Here is a 15,392-nt window from a genome sequence, read left to right as displayed (position 1 = left end):
AAATGAGCTAAGGATATGCATGGACACTTCACAGAAAAGCAAATTGAAAGGATCAATAAATAGGTGAAAAGATGTTCAACCATATAAATAGCCAGGACAATTCAAATCAAAATAACTCTTTTGATGATTAATGATGTATTTTTAATTTTTTAGGATAATAGTGGCATTACATTTATATTTTACAGACTACTATTGTTTTAATACTTACAAAAACATTTACAGATGAAATGATCATGATGTCTGGGATTTACTTCCCAATAATATGCAAAAGGGGAAAGTAGCTGGTAGTCTAGGAGAAACATGACGGGCCAAGACTGGGTTATTGTTGAAGCTAAGTGATGACTGCACGGAGATTCATTATACAATTTGTCTACCTTCATATATGTTTGAAATTTCCATAGTAAAAATAGAAAACAAAAAGATAATGGAAATACTTCAAACAAGTGTAACGTGCATATGACCTTGGGTGGTACCTACAGCAATGCAACAGGAAAAATTTATAAGAGATATTGCACAGGCAGAAGCTGATAGGGCTTGGGTCCTGAAGAGAAAAAAATGACTGGAGAAAAAAAAATTCTTAAAGGAGATCCATAAGTATTGAGACTGTGTAATTAGAAAGATGTTATCACAGAAATAGAGCAGGAAGGAGGAAAAGTTGGCTTGGGATCTAACAGGATCAGTTCTGCTTCAAACATCTATAACGTAGGTGCACCAAACTTGGGACATGCCTGTTGACGGGGACAAGGTACTCTTTACAACAATTTCCAATGGCATTGGAATTGTCCAGTTGTCCATCTCTCATTCTCACTGTTTAGTTTATAACAAGGAAGAATGTCCAAAAAGTGGATTTTCATAAAGCTCAGAAGAAAAGTGTGATGCTAATATTTGTAAGCTTGTCACTAACCACTGGGAAAAGGAAGTCTCTATATTCAAATCTAGCAGGTAGCAAATACTGTTCTCTATAAGTTTATATGAGAATGATTAATAATATAAACTGAGGTCAAGATTTAGAGTATAACAAAGTCCAAAGAACCTTTCATCAGCAGACAACTCAAGACCAAAATTTATATGAAGTGTGATATCTGTAATCAGTCTGTCAAGCATTGAGTGCCCCACCACGACACCTCAAGAATAATGGCCATAATCCTGAACAGAAGTAGACTAGTTACCAATTGTTGTCTAACGTATTACCTTAAACTTAGCGCCTTTAAACAATGAGCATTCATCAGCTCACAGTTTCTGAACTAGGAATCCGGACATGACTTGACTGGGTATCTTGGGCTCAGGATCCCTCACAAGGGAACAACCAAGGTGTGGGTCAGGACTAAGTCATCTCAAGGCTTGACTGCGAGCGGCTCTGCTTCCAAGCTCTCTCATGTGACTGTTGATAGACCTCAAGTTCACTGGCTGTTAGCTAGAGACATCAGTTCCTTGCCGTGTGGGCTTCTTCACAGGGCAGTGCACGGCATCTCAGAGTAAACAAGAGAGCAAGAGAGGGCATGCAAGGTGGAAAACACAGGCTCTCGGTAACATTCTCAGAAGTGATGTCTCATCCTTTTTACTGTATTCTGTTCATTAGAAGGAAGTCACTAGGTCCAGCCACACATAACGGAAGGAGATTACACAGGGACATGAATGCCAGCAGGTGGGGGTCACTGGGGCCATCTTAGAGGCTGTCTATCACAAGAACTATGCAGTACCAATCTGTGACACCAAGTACATATGCTATTTGATGTCACACTAAGTATTTTAAAGTTCTCTAACAACACAGAGAAGACATAGATGTCTTCTGTTCTGATGGCTAGAAGTAAACACCCTCTTTATTGAATCTGCAAGAGACTATAGTGTAATCTGGTTGTGTGATAATCACCTAGAGAAAATACTCAATTGTGAGCTCTCTTAGAACAGAGACCAAGTCTTCTTCATTGTTGCGCAACCCATGACATTGAACACAAGGTGAGTGTTCAGTAAATATTGACTGAATGCAATGGAATGAAATTTAAGGGAGCAGAGCAATGGCTAAGAGAAGATAAGACAGGAAAGTACAGACAACAAAATCCCAGTACGACAACTGTAACTGGGTTCAGTCTTGGTTCTCACACAGAAAGACCTGTCCTTTCCTCATTCAGTCCTTCCTTCCAGGTTCTGGGACCATCCTGGCTGTGGGCAGGAAGAACTTTGAAAGATACAGGCCAGTTCTCTGGGACTCAGCCTCAGTCTTTCTTCCTAATAGTCCTGTTCAACCTGGTGCTCCATTTATAGTGATGACTAAACTTTTGCCCTGTTTCTGAAATGAAGTCTCTTGTGCTCCGCACTGAAAATGGGACCCCAGCCTTATAATCAGCACCTCAATCCTGATCCTGAGAACCTGCCTGATCTTCCATCATTGAAGATGTGCTTTCTAATTAATTTTTGCCAATCAGACCTCCAAGCTCCCCAGAGACTACAGTCATACTCCTAAACTACCAACCACACAAAAAATTTGCCACCTGCAGACAGACTTCTCAGACATCAACTGGCTGCAGTCTACCCAGACCACCACATACTTCCTCTCATGGGTGCCCTTTCTATGCTCTCCCCCTCACCAGGCCTAGTCCTTCTCAAGGTTTTATCCTCTGGCCACAGTTCCTTTGGTCATGCTCTCAATCCACCTCTGCCTGCCCTTGTTTGTCTCCTCACCTATTAACTCTTCATCAAAATTCACGAAAGTTTTCCTATGTGATTTCTCCTCGAGACCCAGCATTAACACCCTAGATCTATTCTGCTGTTTTCTCTTGTCTGTTCTAATTTCTTATTCCTACCATCCCCCAGGGTGATGAATTTTGAAAGCATAAACAAGATCATGTCACTTCTCTGCTTAAAACCTTCCAGTTAAATTTGGAATGAAAACCATCCTCCTCACCAGGAGTGATCTTCAAGTCTCTGTAAATTTTAAACCCAGGACAACTCTCCCGCCAAATCTCAAATCATCACCACCCTCTTCCTAGCTCACTTTCTTTCTGCTGTGCCTCAAAATACCAGCTCTTTGCCACACCGTGGCCTTGACATACATTCCTCTCTTTGCCTGGAACTCTCCCGACCAGTCACTTGGATGACTCCTACTCTGCCTTCAAGTCTCAGCTGCAGTCCCACTTCCTCGGGCGTGCTTTTCCTGGCCATCCATCTAAGGCACATCTCACCTGTTTTCTCTCCAAAGCACCCAGTTCTATGCCTTCATTGCCCTTATAATGTCTTGTTATTACATATTTATTCATGCTTGTTCCTCTTCCTGAAAGGGAGTATGACAAAAAGACTGATTTTCCAGTTCAGGTTCTTCTTCCTTTAGATGAGGGGCCAGGTACCCGGAAACAGATTCACATAGTAAAGGTAGAACCATGAGCAAGTTTTAGGCCTTGCCTGACTCTCTCGAGACCAAGTAGGGAAGAAAAAGAAGGATCCTTAGTCAACTCCCTCAGAGGATTGGAGTTTCCATTCTCACGATGCCGGGCAGGGGCCCATGGATGGGTGATCCTCACCAGAGAGCTGCAGGGCTCTTTCTGGTCTGGCCAGAGGAGGAATACAGTTTCTATAAGCAGATCCCAGCAACCAGTGTGTGCCATGTATACTCCCTACCTTCAGCTGTCCAGCTGTCTGCACCTCCTTCTTACAGTTCATTGATATAGTTATGACTCTTACCAGGAGTTTGGTGACAACACAAGCAGTTCATATGAGGTGACCAGGTGTTTAGGGAGTGGGTTGCCAACCTTAGCCATCCTACCACATCAAGGATAGCCAGACTCTCAGAGGAGGGGCAGCCTAGTCTAATTAACTCATTATTCCATTTAAAACAGAGTTGAAAGCCAGTCATTCATTTGTCTTTCAAATACATCATCAGCTCCTAAAATCATGCCACTTACTGCAGTCAAGTTATATCAGCCAGTTTTATTCGGTCTAGGGAAGAGTTTGGTGACCAAAGAAAGAAAGTGAGATTAGAAAGTAGCTTTAGTTTGAATGGGCCAAGGGCCAACATGGGGACTGTCCCAAGGCCCTCTTACCAAGATTCTCCCAAGAAAGCAAGTTCCATGGGTACCAGGGACCAGATCTGTTTCATTCACCACTCACAAGCATCCTCAGGGCATAGTACACTGCCTAGCACATAGTAGATGCTCAATAAACATGGATGGAAAGACTGACTAATTAATTAATTAATGGTTCTTCACACTCTAACTCATCCTTCAGGTGCTTTATGTAAGTCCATCAGGAACATCTTCCCATGTCCTTCAATATGGCTCAGGATCTACTATGAGCTCTCCTTCAGAACATTAGACACAATAGTAACTAAATACTTGCGTGCTTTTTTAATGTCTCTCTTCCCCATAAGACTGCATGAGTATCTCCCACATCTAGAGCAGCACCTGTCATATTAAACACTCAACAAGAATTTGTTGGATATTTTAACACCCATGCTTTTTGTGTTGCAATTAAACCTCATTAGAAGTTTCTGAGCTTCTTCCAAGAAGTAAATTTTTAATGCCAAACTTGAAGAAAATAAGAGTAAAGGACCTGCCTAGGTCCTTATTCCCACTGGTGGTAAGGAATCTCACGGGAAGCACAGCTCCATCCAGCAAGAAAAGGATACTCTCTAGATTGGTTAAGTTTCACCTGTGTACCTTCTGTATCTCTGAGTTTCCATGAAGACCAAAAACCCCAAGCAAACCAGGCCTGTGCCACTTCCACAGAGACAAGAAGTCTACCATGAATAGTTTACCCCAGAATCTTCTATGGGCACTGTGTCCCAGGAAGGACATGTGCCATTAGTCAGAAGCCTCTTAGACCCAACTGCAGATGAGTCATATGAATATGCATCAATTGATGTCTGTCTCTGCCTTAGTATAGGCAGGTTGTAAGAAGAATTAATTAGGTTTCTACATCCATTTCCTCAGGAAAGTGGTCCAGCAGTGACACTGTGATGGAGCAGAAGCAATAGAAGCTTCCTGAGAAACTGTGAACCCAGGAGCTCTGGGGAAGATCTAGAGATAGCTCATTTCTAAGGAGATCTGGGGATGTCTCAGTGACAACAGAGTCAGGGAGCATTTGTTAATGGAGACTGGTCAATGGGAAGCATGGAGGTTGAGTGACCCATGCAGAATAAATTGGAAAGGATCTGCCTATGTCCACGACCTGTAACCATGTTACAGCTCTGGAGATTCCTCCACTTTGAATCTCTGGTGAGTCCCCCAAGAAGTATGGTGCTCCGGCATCTTTGAACAGCCAGGAGCTTCCTGTGAAAACCAGGAGTCTCCATCATCAAAACTGCCTTGAACACAATCAAGCACCCCACATAGTAGCTTGTGAGGTGACCTGCCTTGGTGCAATTTTTGGAATGGGGGAAGGAGATTCCGATCCCTCTGGAAACTCCATCTAGAAGCCTGTCATCTGTTTTCACGTGTCCACTGGCAGGCTGTGGCACAGCTGAATTCTCTGATTTTGTTCATCATTCTCGATATCCTGACTCATGTCCAGCAGATGAGTCACAGAATCCCTAAGGCTTTTTCTCACCATTTTCACGGACAACCATTTGCTTCTCCTTTGTCGCTCCTGAAATGTGCTACACAACTCTTAACCCACTGTGCTGGCTTCTTTTATGATTTTGTATTTAAGGTATTGTATAAGCAATAACAAAAAGAGGAAAGAAAAATCACCTAAGATCCCTCCATCCTTATATGGCAATTATGTTCATTTTCCCATGTTCTTATCTAGTCCTTGTCCATATAAATATATAGTTTTCATAGCTACAATGTAGTGGGTTACAGTTTCTCTGACGCAGAATTATCACATTAGTTCCTACTCTTGTGTCAGATATTGTCAGCTCTTTCCTACAGAAGCTTGCTTTAACCTGTCATTTCTATAAAGAATAGCCAATGACAAAATTGCCCAGTTCTTTATCCAGATCTCTAAGGACAGTATTAAGCAATGTAAATCTGCAAATAACAATCATTTAAAGTACAGATTTATTCTCTAAAAGTGAACCTGAGCCAAGGAACAATGCTGAATATTAGCATTTATCATTTTGACTCTTTATTTGTATTACAGAGGTAATTCTCTCAAAATATTGAGTATGATACCTAATCTACAAATGCATGTTCTCTCTCCCCTTTATGCATCAATTTCGTAACAAAGCATCCCTCCAAAAATATCAGCCATTTAAAATATTAACAATAAGTTTGAAATTGCAAAATTACTTTATGAAAGCAAAAAAAAATTTTTGAGGAAGATTAGCCCTGAGCTTACATCCACTGCCAATCCTCTTTTTGCTGAGTAAGATTGGCCCTGAGCTAACATCCATGCTCATCTTCCTCTATTTTATATGTGGGATGCCTGCCACAGCATGGCTTGATGAGCAGTGCTTGGTCCGCACCCAGGATCCAAACCAGCGAACCCTGAGCCGCCAAAGCAGAGCACTCGAACTTAACTGCTACACCACTGGGCCCGCAGCTAAAGCAAGAATATTTTGACTTGAAAATATAAAGTTTGCGTTGACATGACAAAAATTTGTTATAGTAAAATGTGGGGCGGAAAAAGGTGCAAATACATAATCTAGAAGCATGGCAATATAAACCAATCAACACTAAATAGCAATAGAAAAAACACAATAGAGATCAGTCAAAATCTTACAGGTTGTCTCTGCGGGGCCACAGGTGATTCTTTTTATTCCGTTTCTCTGTATTTCCTAAACTTCATGATGAGCTGATAATATTTTTGAAATTTTTCTTTAAATACACGTTGCCCTAAATCCAAGAATCATTTCTTCAATTTTCTCCTACTTATTATTTTCCTACTAGAGTTTCAGCCACCAAGAGATAAATAAAAATAGCTAACATTATGTGACTGCTTGCTCTGTGGCCAGCTTGAGCTAAGTGCTAAGTGTTCAGTACGCACTACGCATTTAAGTTCTGGGAGAAATTTTTACATAGTTACCGTTATTATTCCCACTGAGAAAGCAGAGTGTGGTAAGGTTAGATGACCTGCCCAAGATAAGTTAATCAATCAAGGAGCTCAGGTGCAACCACAGTCTCTCTAACTTAAATATATTCTGCAACAAGTTCTAGAGTAAATATTCCATTGATGCTTTCAATAAACTCTGTGACCCCTTGGATACATTATTAGTGGAAGGAAATATTTTAGTCGACTTTGGAGACCCCTTAAGACATTTGGACAATGATGGGAAAAGACGCCATCTGATCTAAAGGAAAAGAATGAAAGAGACTAAATACAGTTTCCTAACAGAAGCAAGAGAAATGGAAAAAAGAATTGATAAAGGCAAAATGTTCTCTCGGAGCCCAGAAAATAGACTTAAATTCAGTCAAATTAAGTGACCTGATGCTAACTCAATAAGGGATCTGGACAACTAGCATGAAGAGGGAGAGAAAGGGGCTAGTAGGTCAACCACAAAAAAGAACTCCTTCACCTCAAAATGCCACACTCATTCCTCTTGTCTTTCAGTTCCAAGTGTCCTTAGATCCGCAGAACATCATGACTCCTGATGCTGCACACCTCTGATTGGCCATCCTCAGCAGAGGTCAGAAGAGCCATGGGGAGCCACACCACTGTCACCAAGTTTGTCCTGCTGGGGCTCTCAGATGCCTGTGAGCTGCAGATGCTCCTCTTCCTGGGGCTCCTCCTGACCTACCTCCTCACTCTACTGGGGAATCTCCTCATCATGATCATCACCCTCATGGACTGGTGCTTCCACACCTCTATGTACTATTTCTTCTGCAAATTTGCTGCCCTGCAGATCTGGTTAATCTCAGTCATCTTCCCCAAGATGCTTACCAGTATCCTGACTGGACACAAGACCATCTCCCTAGCAGGTTGCTTTCTCCAGTTGTTCCTCTATTTCTTCCTGGGCAACACAGAGTTCCTCCTCCTGGTGGTGATGTCCTTTGACAGGTACGTGGCCTATCAAATTACATACCTATGATAGGAATGTAATCCCTTGCGTTATGCCACCATCGTGAGCAAAAGGGTCTGTGCCCGGCTAGTTCTTTCCTCATGGAAGGCAGTATTCCTGCTCATGATTGTTCCAAGTTTCATCATATTTCAGCAGCCAATCTGTGGCTCCAATATCATTAATCATTTCATCAGTAACAGCTTTCCACTCCTGGAACTCATACGTGAACACACGTCCAATAGAGCTTCCGGGTTTTTTTTTGTGATCAACTTCACAATAAGCTTCAGATGAGCTGGACCTGAGAGAGGGGGAAAGTTGCCTTCCTGCCTGAACCTCTGCATATGCAGCTCCTGTCCTCATCTCCATGAATTGCCACCTCCCAGACAGCATTTGAGCTTGTGATCTAATCCACAGTGGTTTCTTACATGTATCATTATTTGCTCATGAAGTCTTTCCAGAGAATACGGAAAGCTCAGTAGACCACTACTATGTCTGTGGTATGTCTTAATGTTTCTGACCCGAGCCTGTATCTGAGTTCATCGATCTTGCCTCATTTTTACTTATAATAATAAACGTAGCATACCTTCTTCACTGGAACCTTTAAAAATTGATAAAAGTATACTCAATGAGATTATATTTCTGGTAGACTTTAAAATATTATATGTATAAAAAATTAATAAGGTGAAATAGCCAAGACGTCTTGAACAAAAAATAAAAAGTATCATATATTAAAACACTGAGTCAAGAACCAACAAATAGAACAACGGAACTTGGTAGATAGTTTGGGAAAATAATGCAGTACACATAAGGATCTAACAGATGATTAAAGCAGACTTTCTAACCAGTAAAGAAAGGGAGATCAATTCAATCAATGCCAAGACTATTGGCTAACCTCGGTAGAAACCTTCCTTTCATAGAGATTGAGACTAGTACTTGACTCGTTATTGGAGGCAGAGGGGTTGTTAAAGGAGAAGATCAATTTAAAATATGCCTTAAATATTTATTTGAAATTAAAACCTATAAACAAATATGTATTCACTACTCTATGAATATGCTTTTCTTTGAAAGCAAATGAGATGATTGTTTTAGCTGTTATTCTTTAAGCCATGTTCATAACATATCCTCCATAATTTTCAGCATTTGTTTCAGGTTGCAAAAACTTTAAAGCTGCTTGAGAAACTATCTTTGAGCAAAATTCTAGAATTTTCACTTTTTGTTTGTTTGTTTGCCAATCTTCACAGTTCTTACCCACAACAAAATTAAGACAAATTTTTTCATTATCTAGCTTTATGAAATTTATTGAAAAACATCAACTTAGTTTCTACAGAAATAGCTTTGTTTTTACACTCATATTTCATTGGTTTACCTTTACCTAGTTAAAATACACAATTATAATAATAAGTCCAATTTTTGAATCAAGGTTTGAAAACTAACAACTGATCCTTGGTACGACTAAGTGGTGGAAACAAAAATATGCAGGGTACTACAGAAGCCTACTAGCTGCAGAGCTGGTAGCTGCAAGGCACACCATGGACATCAATCATTTTGAGAGGCAGCATAGCACAGAGATTGAGAACAGCTACTGGAAACCTACTACCTAGTTCACATCCCAGGCACCTATTAGCCATTTGATCTTGAGCAAGTAATACTTCTTTGTATCTCAGTTATATATATGGAGATAACAATAGTATCTACCTCTTAGAATCCTTGTAAACACTAATGCATTAATATATGTTAGTGTGCTCAGCATAAGGCTTTGTACAGAGTAAGTACCATGTTAAGTCGCAGGTATGTTTCACTGAAGGAATAAGTTGAAAAATGAAGGTAATTTAAGAGATCATCTAGTATCCTGGAGAAAAAGTTAAGTTGGATCCTTACCTCATATCTTAAACTGAAATAAATGAAGAACGAATTAAACAGATAAATATAAACTATGGAAACATAAAGAAAATTTAGGTAAAAATTATCTTATTAAAGATGTGCAGGGAATTTTTAATGGAAGAAATACAAAAATAAATTTATAAATTAGCTATGTAAAATTTTTAGACTTCTTTATGTCAAAAAACATAAATGATGTTTATGTTAAATTTAATTGCCATACGTAACTTTCTTCTTGCCTGGCATCCATTCCACATGCTGAAAGTGATGGGACCTTGATTTTTTGCAGGAACATCCCTTCCCATTCTCAATCCATGTACCTAGGGTGGTGCTGACTTCATCCCCAACCAATCAGAGCATAGCCATGGTTATTAGCTCAGGGATGACCACCATGACTCAAATCAGGCCAGTGAGACCAAATGAGTCTCAACTCAGAAATACTTATGGGAACTGGTGGAAGGGAGACTCTCTCTCTGCTAGACTTGAAGCTGGGAGAAGGTGGAGGAAGAAAAGATACAAATTACCAATACCAGGAAGAAAAGAGTGCACACCCCAATGGATTCTTTAGGCACTAAAATGTAATAAAGGAACAGTAGGAACATCTCTATGTCAGTATATTTGACAACTTAGATGAAATGAATAAATATCTTGAAAGACACAAACCACCTAAGCTCACTCAGAATAAAATAGATAACTTCAATAACCCTATGTCGTTTAAAGAATTGCATTTGCGGGGCTGGCCCCGTGGCCGAGTGGTTAAGTTCGCGCGCTCTGCTGCAGGCAGCCCAGTGTTTCATCGGTTCGAATCCTGGGCGTGGACATGGCACTGCTCATCAGACCACGCTGAGGCAGCGTCCCACATGCCACAACTAGAAGGACCCACAACGAAGAATATACAACTATGTACTGGGGGGCTTTGGGGAGAAAAAGGAAAAAAATTAAATCTTTAAAAAAATAAAAAAATAAAAAAAATAAAGAATTGCATTTGCAGTTACAGACCTCCACACAAAGAAAAGTGCAGGCTAATGGCTTCACTAGGTAATTCTACTAACTATTTAAGAGAGCGATAATACCAATGCTATACAAACTCTTTCAGATAGCAAAAGAGGAAGAAACATTTCCCAAATTAACCTATGAGGCCAGCATCACCCTGATGCCAAAATCAGACAAAGATATCACAAAAACAGAAAATTACAAATATCCCTCAGGAATACAGAAGAAAAAATTCTTAACAAAATTCAGAAATTATTTCCGACAATATAGCAAAAAGATCATGACGAAATAGAGGTTATCCCACACATTCAGGATTGGTTCAACATACAAAAATCAATCACATGTAATTCATCATATTAACAGAATAAAGGAGAAAAGCCATACGATCATCTCAATATGCATAGAAAAAGCATTTGACAAGATTCAACATCCATACACAATTTTTTTAAAAAAAACTCTTACCAACTTAGGATACAAGAGAATTTCCTCAAACTGATAAAAAGGACTTATGAAAAACCTAAGGTAAGCATCATACTCAATGCTGAAAGAGTGAATACTTTCCCCATAACATGAGGAACAAAGCTTTTACACCCTCTATTCAACACTGTACTGGAGGATCCTAGCCAATGCAATAGGCAAGAGGAAGAAATAAAAGACATGGAGCTTTTATCATGAAAGGAGGTTGAATGTGGTGTCCTACATTTATTTTCTTTTTTATTGTGGTAACATTGGTTTATAACACTATATAATTTTCAGGTGTACATCATTATATATACATTTATTGATTTGTGGATGTTGAACCATCCTTGCATCGTTGAAGTCCCTGGGATTTCCTGCTTGATCATGGTGTACAAGCCTTTTAATATGCTGTTGAATTCAGTTACCTAATATTTTATTCAGGATTTTTGCATTTGGTTCATCAAGGATATTGAACGTAATTTTCTTTTCTTGTGGTGTCTTTTTCTGGCTTTACTATCAGGGTCACGTTGGCCTCATAAAATGAGTTTGGATGTGTTCCTGCCTCTTATCTTTTTTGGAAGAGTTTAAGAAAAATTTGTATTAATTCTTCTTTAACAATTCAGTAGAATTCACAAGTGAAGCCAACTGGTCCTGGAATTTTGTTTGCTGGGAAGTTTTTGATTACTGGTTCAATGTCCTTACTAATAATTGGTCTATTCAGCTGAGTATGGAAGGAACATACATAAACATAATAAATGGCCATATATTACAAGCCCACAGTTAACATCATATTCAACAGTGAAAATCTGAAATATTTCCCTCTAAGATCAGGAACAGCATAAGGATGCCTGCTCTTACCACTTTTATTCAACACAACTGGAAGTCCTAGTCCTTGCCCCGAGAAATTGGGAAAGAAAAAGAAATACAAGGAATCCAATCATAAAGGAAGAAGTAAAATTGTCTCTATTTTCAGATGACATATTATATATAGTAAATAACACAGACTCTAACAAAAAACTGTTAGAACTAATAAAGGAATTTCATAAAGTTGCAGGATGTATAATCGACATACAAAAATAAGTTTCATTTCTATACACTAACAATGAACTATCAGAAAGAGAAATTAAGAAAACACTCCCATTTACAATAGCATCAAAAAGAATAAAATATTAAGAATAAATTTAACCACGGAGGTAAAAGACTTGTACACTGAAAACTATAAGTACTGATGAAAGAAATGGAAGACACAAAAAGTGGATAGATATTCTGTGTTACGGATTGGAAGAATTAATATTGTTAAAATGTCCGTACTACCCAAAGCAATATACAGATTCAAGGCAATCTCTATCAAAATTACAATGGCATTTTTCACAGAGATAGAAAAACAATTCCACAATTCATATGGAACGACAAAAGACCCCAAATGGCCAAAGCAATCTTGAGAAAGAAGTTCAAAGCTGGAGGCACCACATTTCCTCATTTCAAATTATATTGTAAGTGTGTTCAAATGCTTTTATAATCAAAACAGTATGATATTGGCATAAAAACAGACACACAGATTAAAGGAACAGAATAGAAAGCCCAGAAATAAACTCATGTGTAAATGATCAATTAATTTTCAACAAAGGAGGCAAAAATGTACAATGGAGGAAAAAATAGTCACTTCAATAAATGCTATTGGGAAAAATGGGCAGTCACATGCAAAAGAATGAAACTGGACCCTTCTCTTAGACCACTCACAAAAATGAACTCAAAATGGATTAAGGATTTGGCCATAAGAACTAAAACCATAAAGTTCCTAGAAAAAAAAAATAGGGAATAAGCTCCTTGATGGCCTTGGCAAAGGTTTTTTGGCTGTGACACCAAAAGCAAAAGTAACAAAATTAAACAAGTGAACTACTTTGAACTGAAAAGGTTCTGCACGTCAAAGAAAACAATCGACAAAATGAAAGGGTAACCTATGGAATGGGAGAAAATATTTGCAGAACACATGTTTCATACGGGGTTAATATCCAATGTTTACAAAGAACACATACAACTCAATAGGAAAAAAACAAGTAAGCCAATTAAAGACTTGGCAAAGGAACTGAATAGACATTTTTCCAAAGAAGACATACAAATGGCCAACAGGCACATGGAAAGGTGCTCAACGTCAACAGTCATCAGGGAAATGCAAATCAAAATCACAACGAGAAATCACCTCACACCTGTTAGGATGATTATTATAAAAAAGACAAGAAATAAAAACTACCAGCAAGGATGTGAGAAAAGAGAGCCCTGTACACTCTTGGTGGGAAGGTAAACTTGCACAGTCACAGTCCTGGCAGCCATGAGGAAGGTTGCGGCCAAGAAGGACTGAGCCCTGACCCTCTGTGCATTAAAAAGCCTCGTAAGAAATAAGTAAGTAAATAGATAATTAAATAAATGATTAAATAAATAAATAGAGACTGGCACATAATAAGTCCTCAATAAATGTTAGTTCTTTTCCTCCATTTCTCATCCTACCGTCCTTATCTTCCTGTTGAATTTCACACCAGTTATCCACAACAGCATTTTTGAAGATTTTATATTCAAAATGTTATATCAAATCTTATATAAAGTTAAGTATAGTATTTTAGCTTTTGCAGTTTGTTACTAAGATATCCACTATCAATGAAGACAAATATAAAGTCATATTGGTAAATGAACAAATGTTAAACAAATAACCAAATTAATTGCCACATTAACTCACTCCAAAATAATTATTACACTAATACCATGTTCAAAGAAATGTACAGTGTGGTCTGGAAGATAATACTTAATCTATGCCTTTGAAGAATTTAAAATCTGATAAGGAAGATAGAAAGTACACAAATAACTATAATTCAGGATAAATGGTTTGTGCAAGAAAACATCATGTGTAACTCTTCAATGACAAATTTGAAAACTAAGAAGAAATGGATAATTTCCTTCAAAAAGAGAATTTTCAAACACCTAAGAAGAAATACAAAACTTTAATTAGACAAATTACCATAGAAGTATCTCAAAATGGGATTACATATGTGCCATAAACTCAAAACTATGTCTTCAGCAACAAAAACAAACTGGACAATTCTACAAATGGCCAATCAGCACATGAAAAGATGTAGACTATCACAACCCATTAGGGAAATGCAAATCAAAACCACAATGAGAGCCAGCCCTGAGGATTTAGTGGTTAAAGTTCGGCACACTCCTGTTCAGAGGCTCAGGTTCGGTTCTCAGATGTAGAACCACAACACTCGTCTATCAGTAGGCATGCTGTGGCAGTGGCTGATGTAGAAGAACTAGAAGGACTTACAGCTAGAATATACAACTATGTGCTGGGGCTTTGGGGTGGAGAAAAAAAAAGAGGAAGATTGGCAACAGATGTTAGCTCAGGGCGAATCTTTCCCAGCAAAAAAAAAAAGAAAAACCCACAATGAGATACCACTTCACACCCAATAGGATAGCTAGTATAAAGAAAAACATTTTTAACAAATGATAACATGTGTTGGTAAGAATGTGGAGAAATTCGAACCCTTGTGCTTTCCTGGTGAGAACTAAACTGGTGTAGCCACTGTGGAAAATAGTACAGAGGTTCCTAAAAAAGTTAAACGTAGATTTACCATATAATCCAGCAATTCCACTTCTGAGTATATACCCAAAAGAATTGAAAGCAGGAACTCAAACAAATATTTGTATACCCATCTTCATAAGAGCATTATTCACAATAGTCAAAAAGGTGGAAACTACTCAAATATCCACAGGTGAATGAATGGTTAAACAAAATGTGACATATACATACAATGAAATATTACTCAGTCTTAAAAATGTTCTGAGAAATGCTACAACATGAATGAACTTTGAAGACTTTATGCTAAGTGAAATAAGCCAGATTCAAAAGAACAAATATTGTATGATTTCACTCATATGAGGTACCTAGAGTAGTCAAAATCATGGAGACAGAAAATAGAATGGTGGTTACCAGGGGCTGGAAGTGAGGTGGGAATGGAGTGTTAGTTTTTAATGGATACAGAGTCTTGGTTTGGAAAGATGCAAAAGTTCTGGAGATGGATAATAGTGATGAATGCACAACAATGTGAATGTACTTAATGCCACTGAACTGTACACT

At 38.5% G+C, this 15,392-nt stretch overlaps 1 pseudogene; it reads left to right on the top strand.

Moving 5' to 3' along the window:
• Positions 1–7,570: 7,570 nt before the first annotated feature.
• LOC124235002 (olfactory receptor 49-like) lies at positions 7,571–8,221 on the top strand (annotated as a pseudogene).
• Positions 8,222–15,392: the final 7,171 nt, after the last annotated feature.

The sequence above is a fragment of the Equus quagga genome, chromosome 2 (genome assembly GCF_021613505.1).
Source record: "Equus quagga isolate Etosha38 chromosome 2, UCLA_HA_Equagga_1.0, whole genome shotgun sequence".
NCBI classification, from domain to species: domain Eukaryota; kingdom Metazoa; phylum Chordata; class Mammalia; order Perissodactyla; family Equidae; genus Equus; species Equus quagga.
This window is presented reverse-complemented; position numbering and strand designations above follow the sequence as displayed.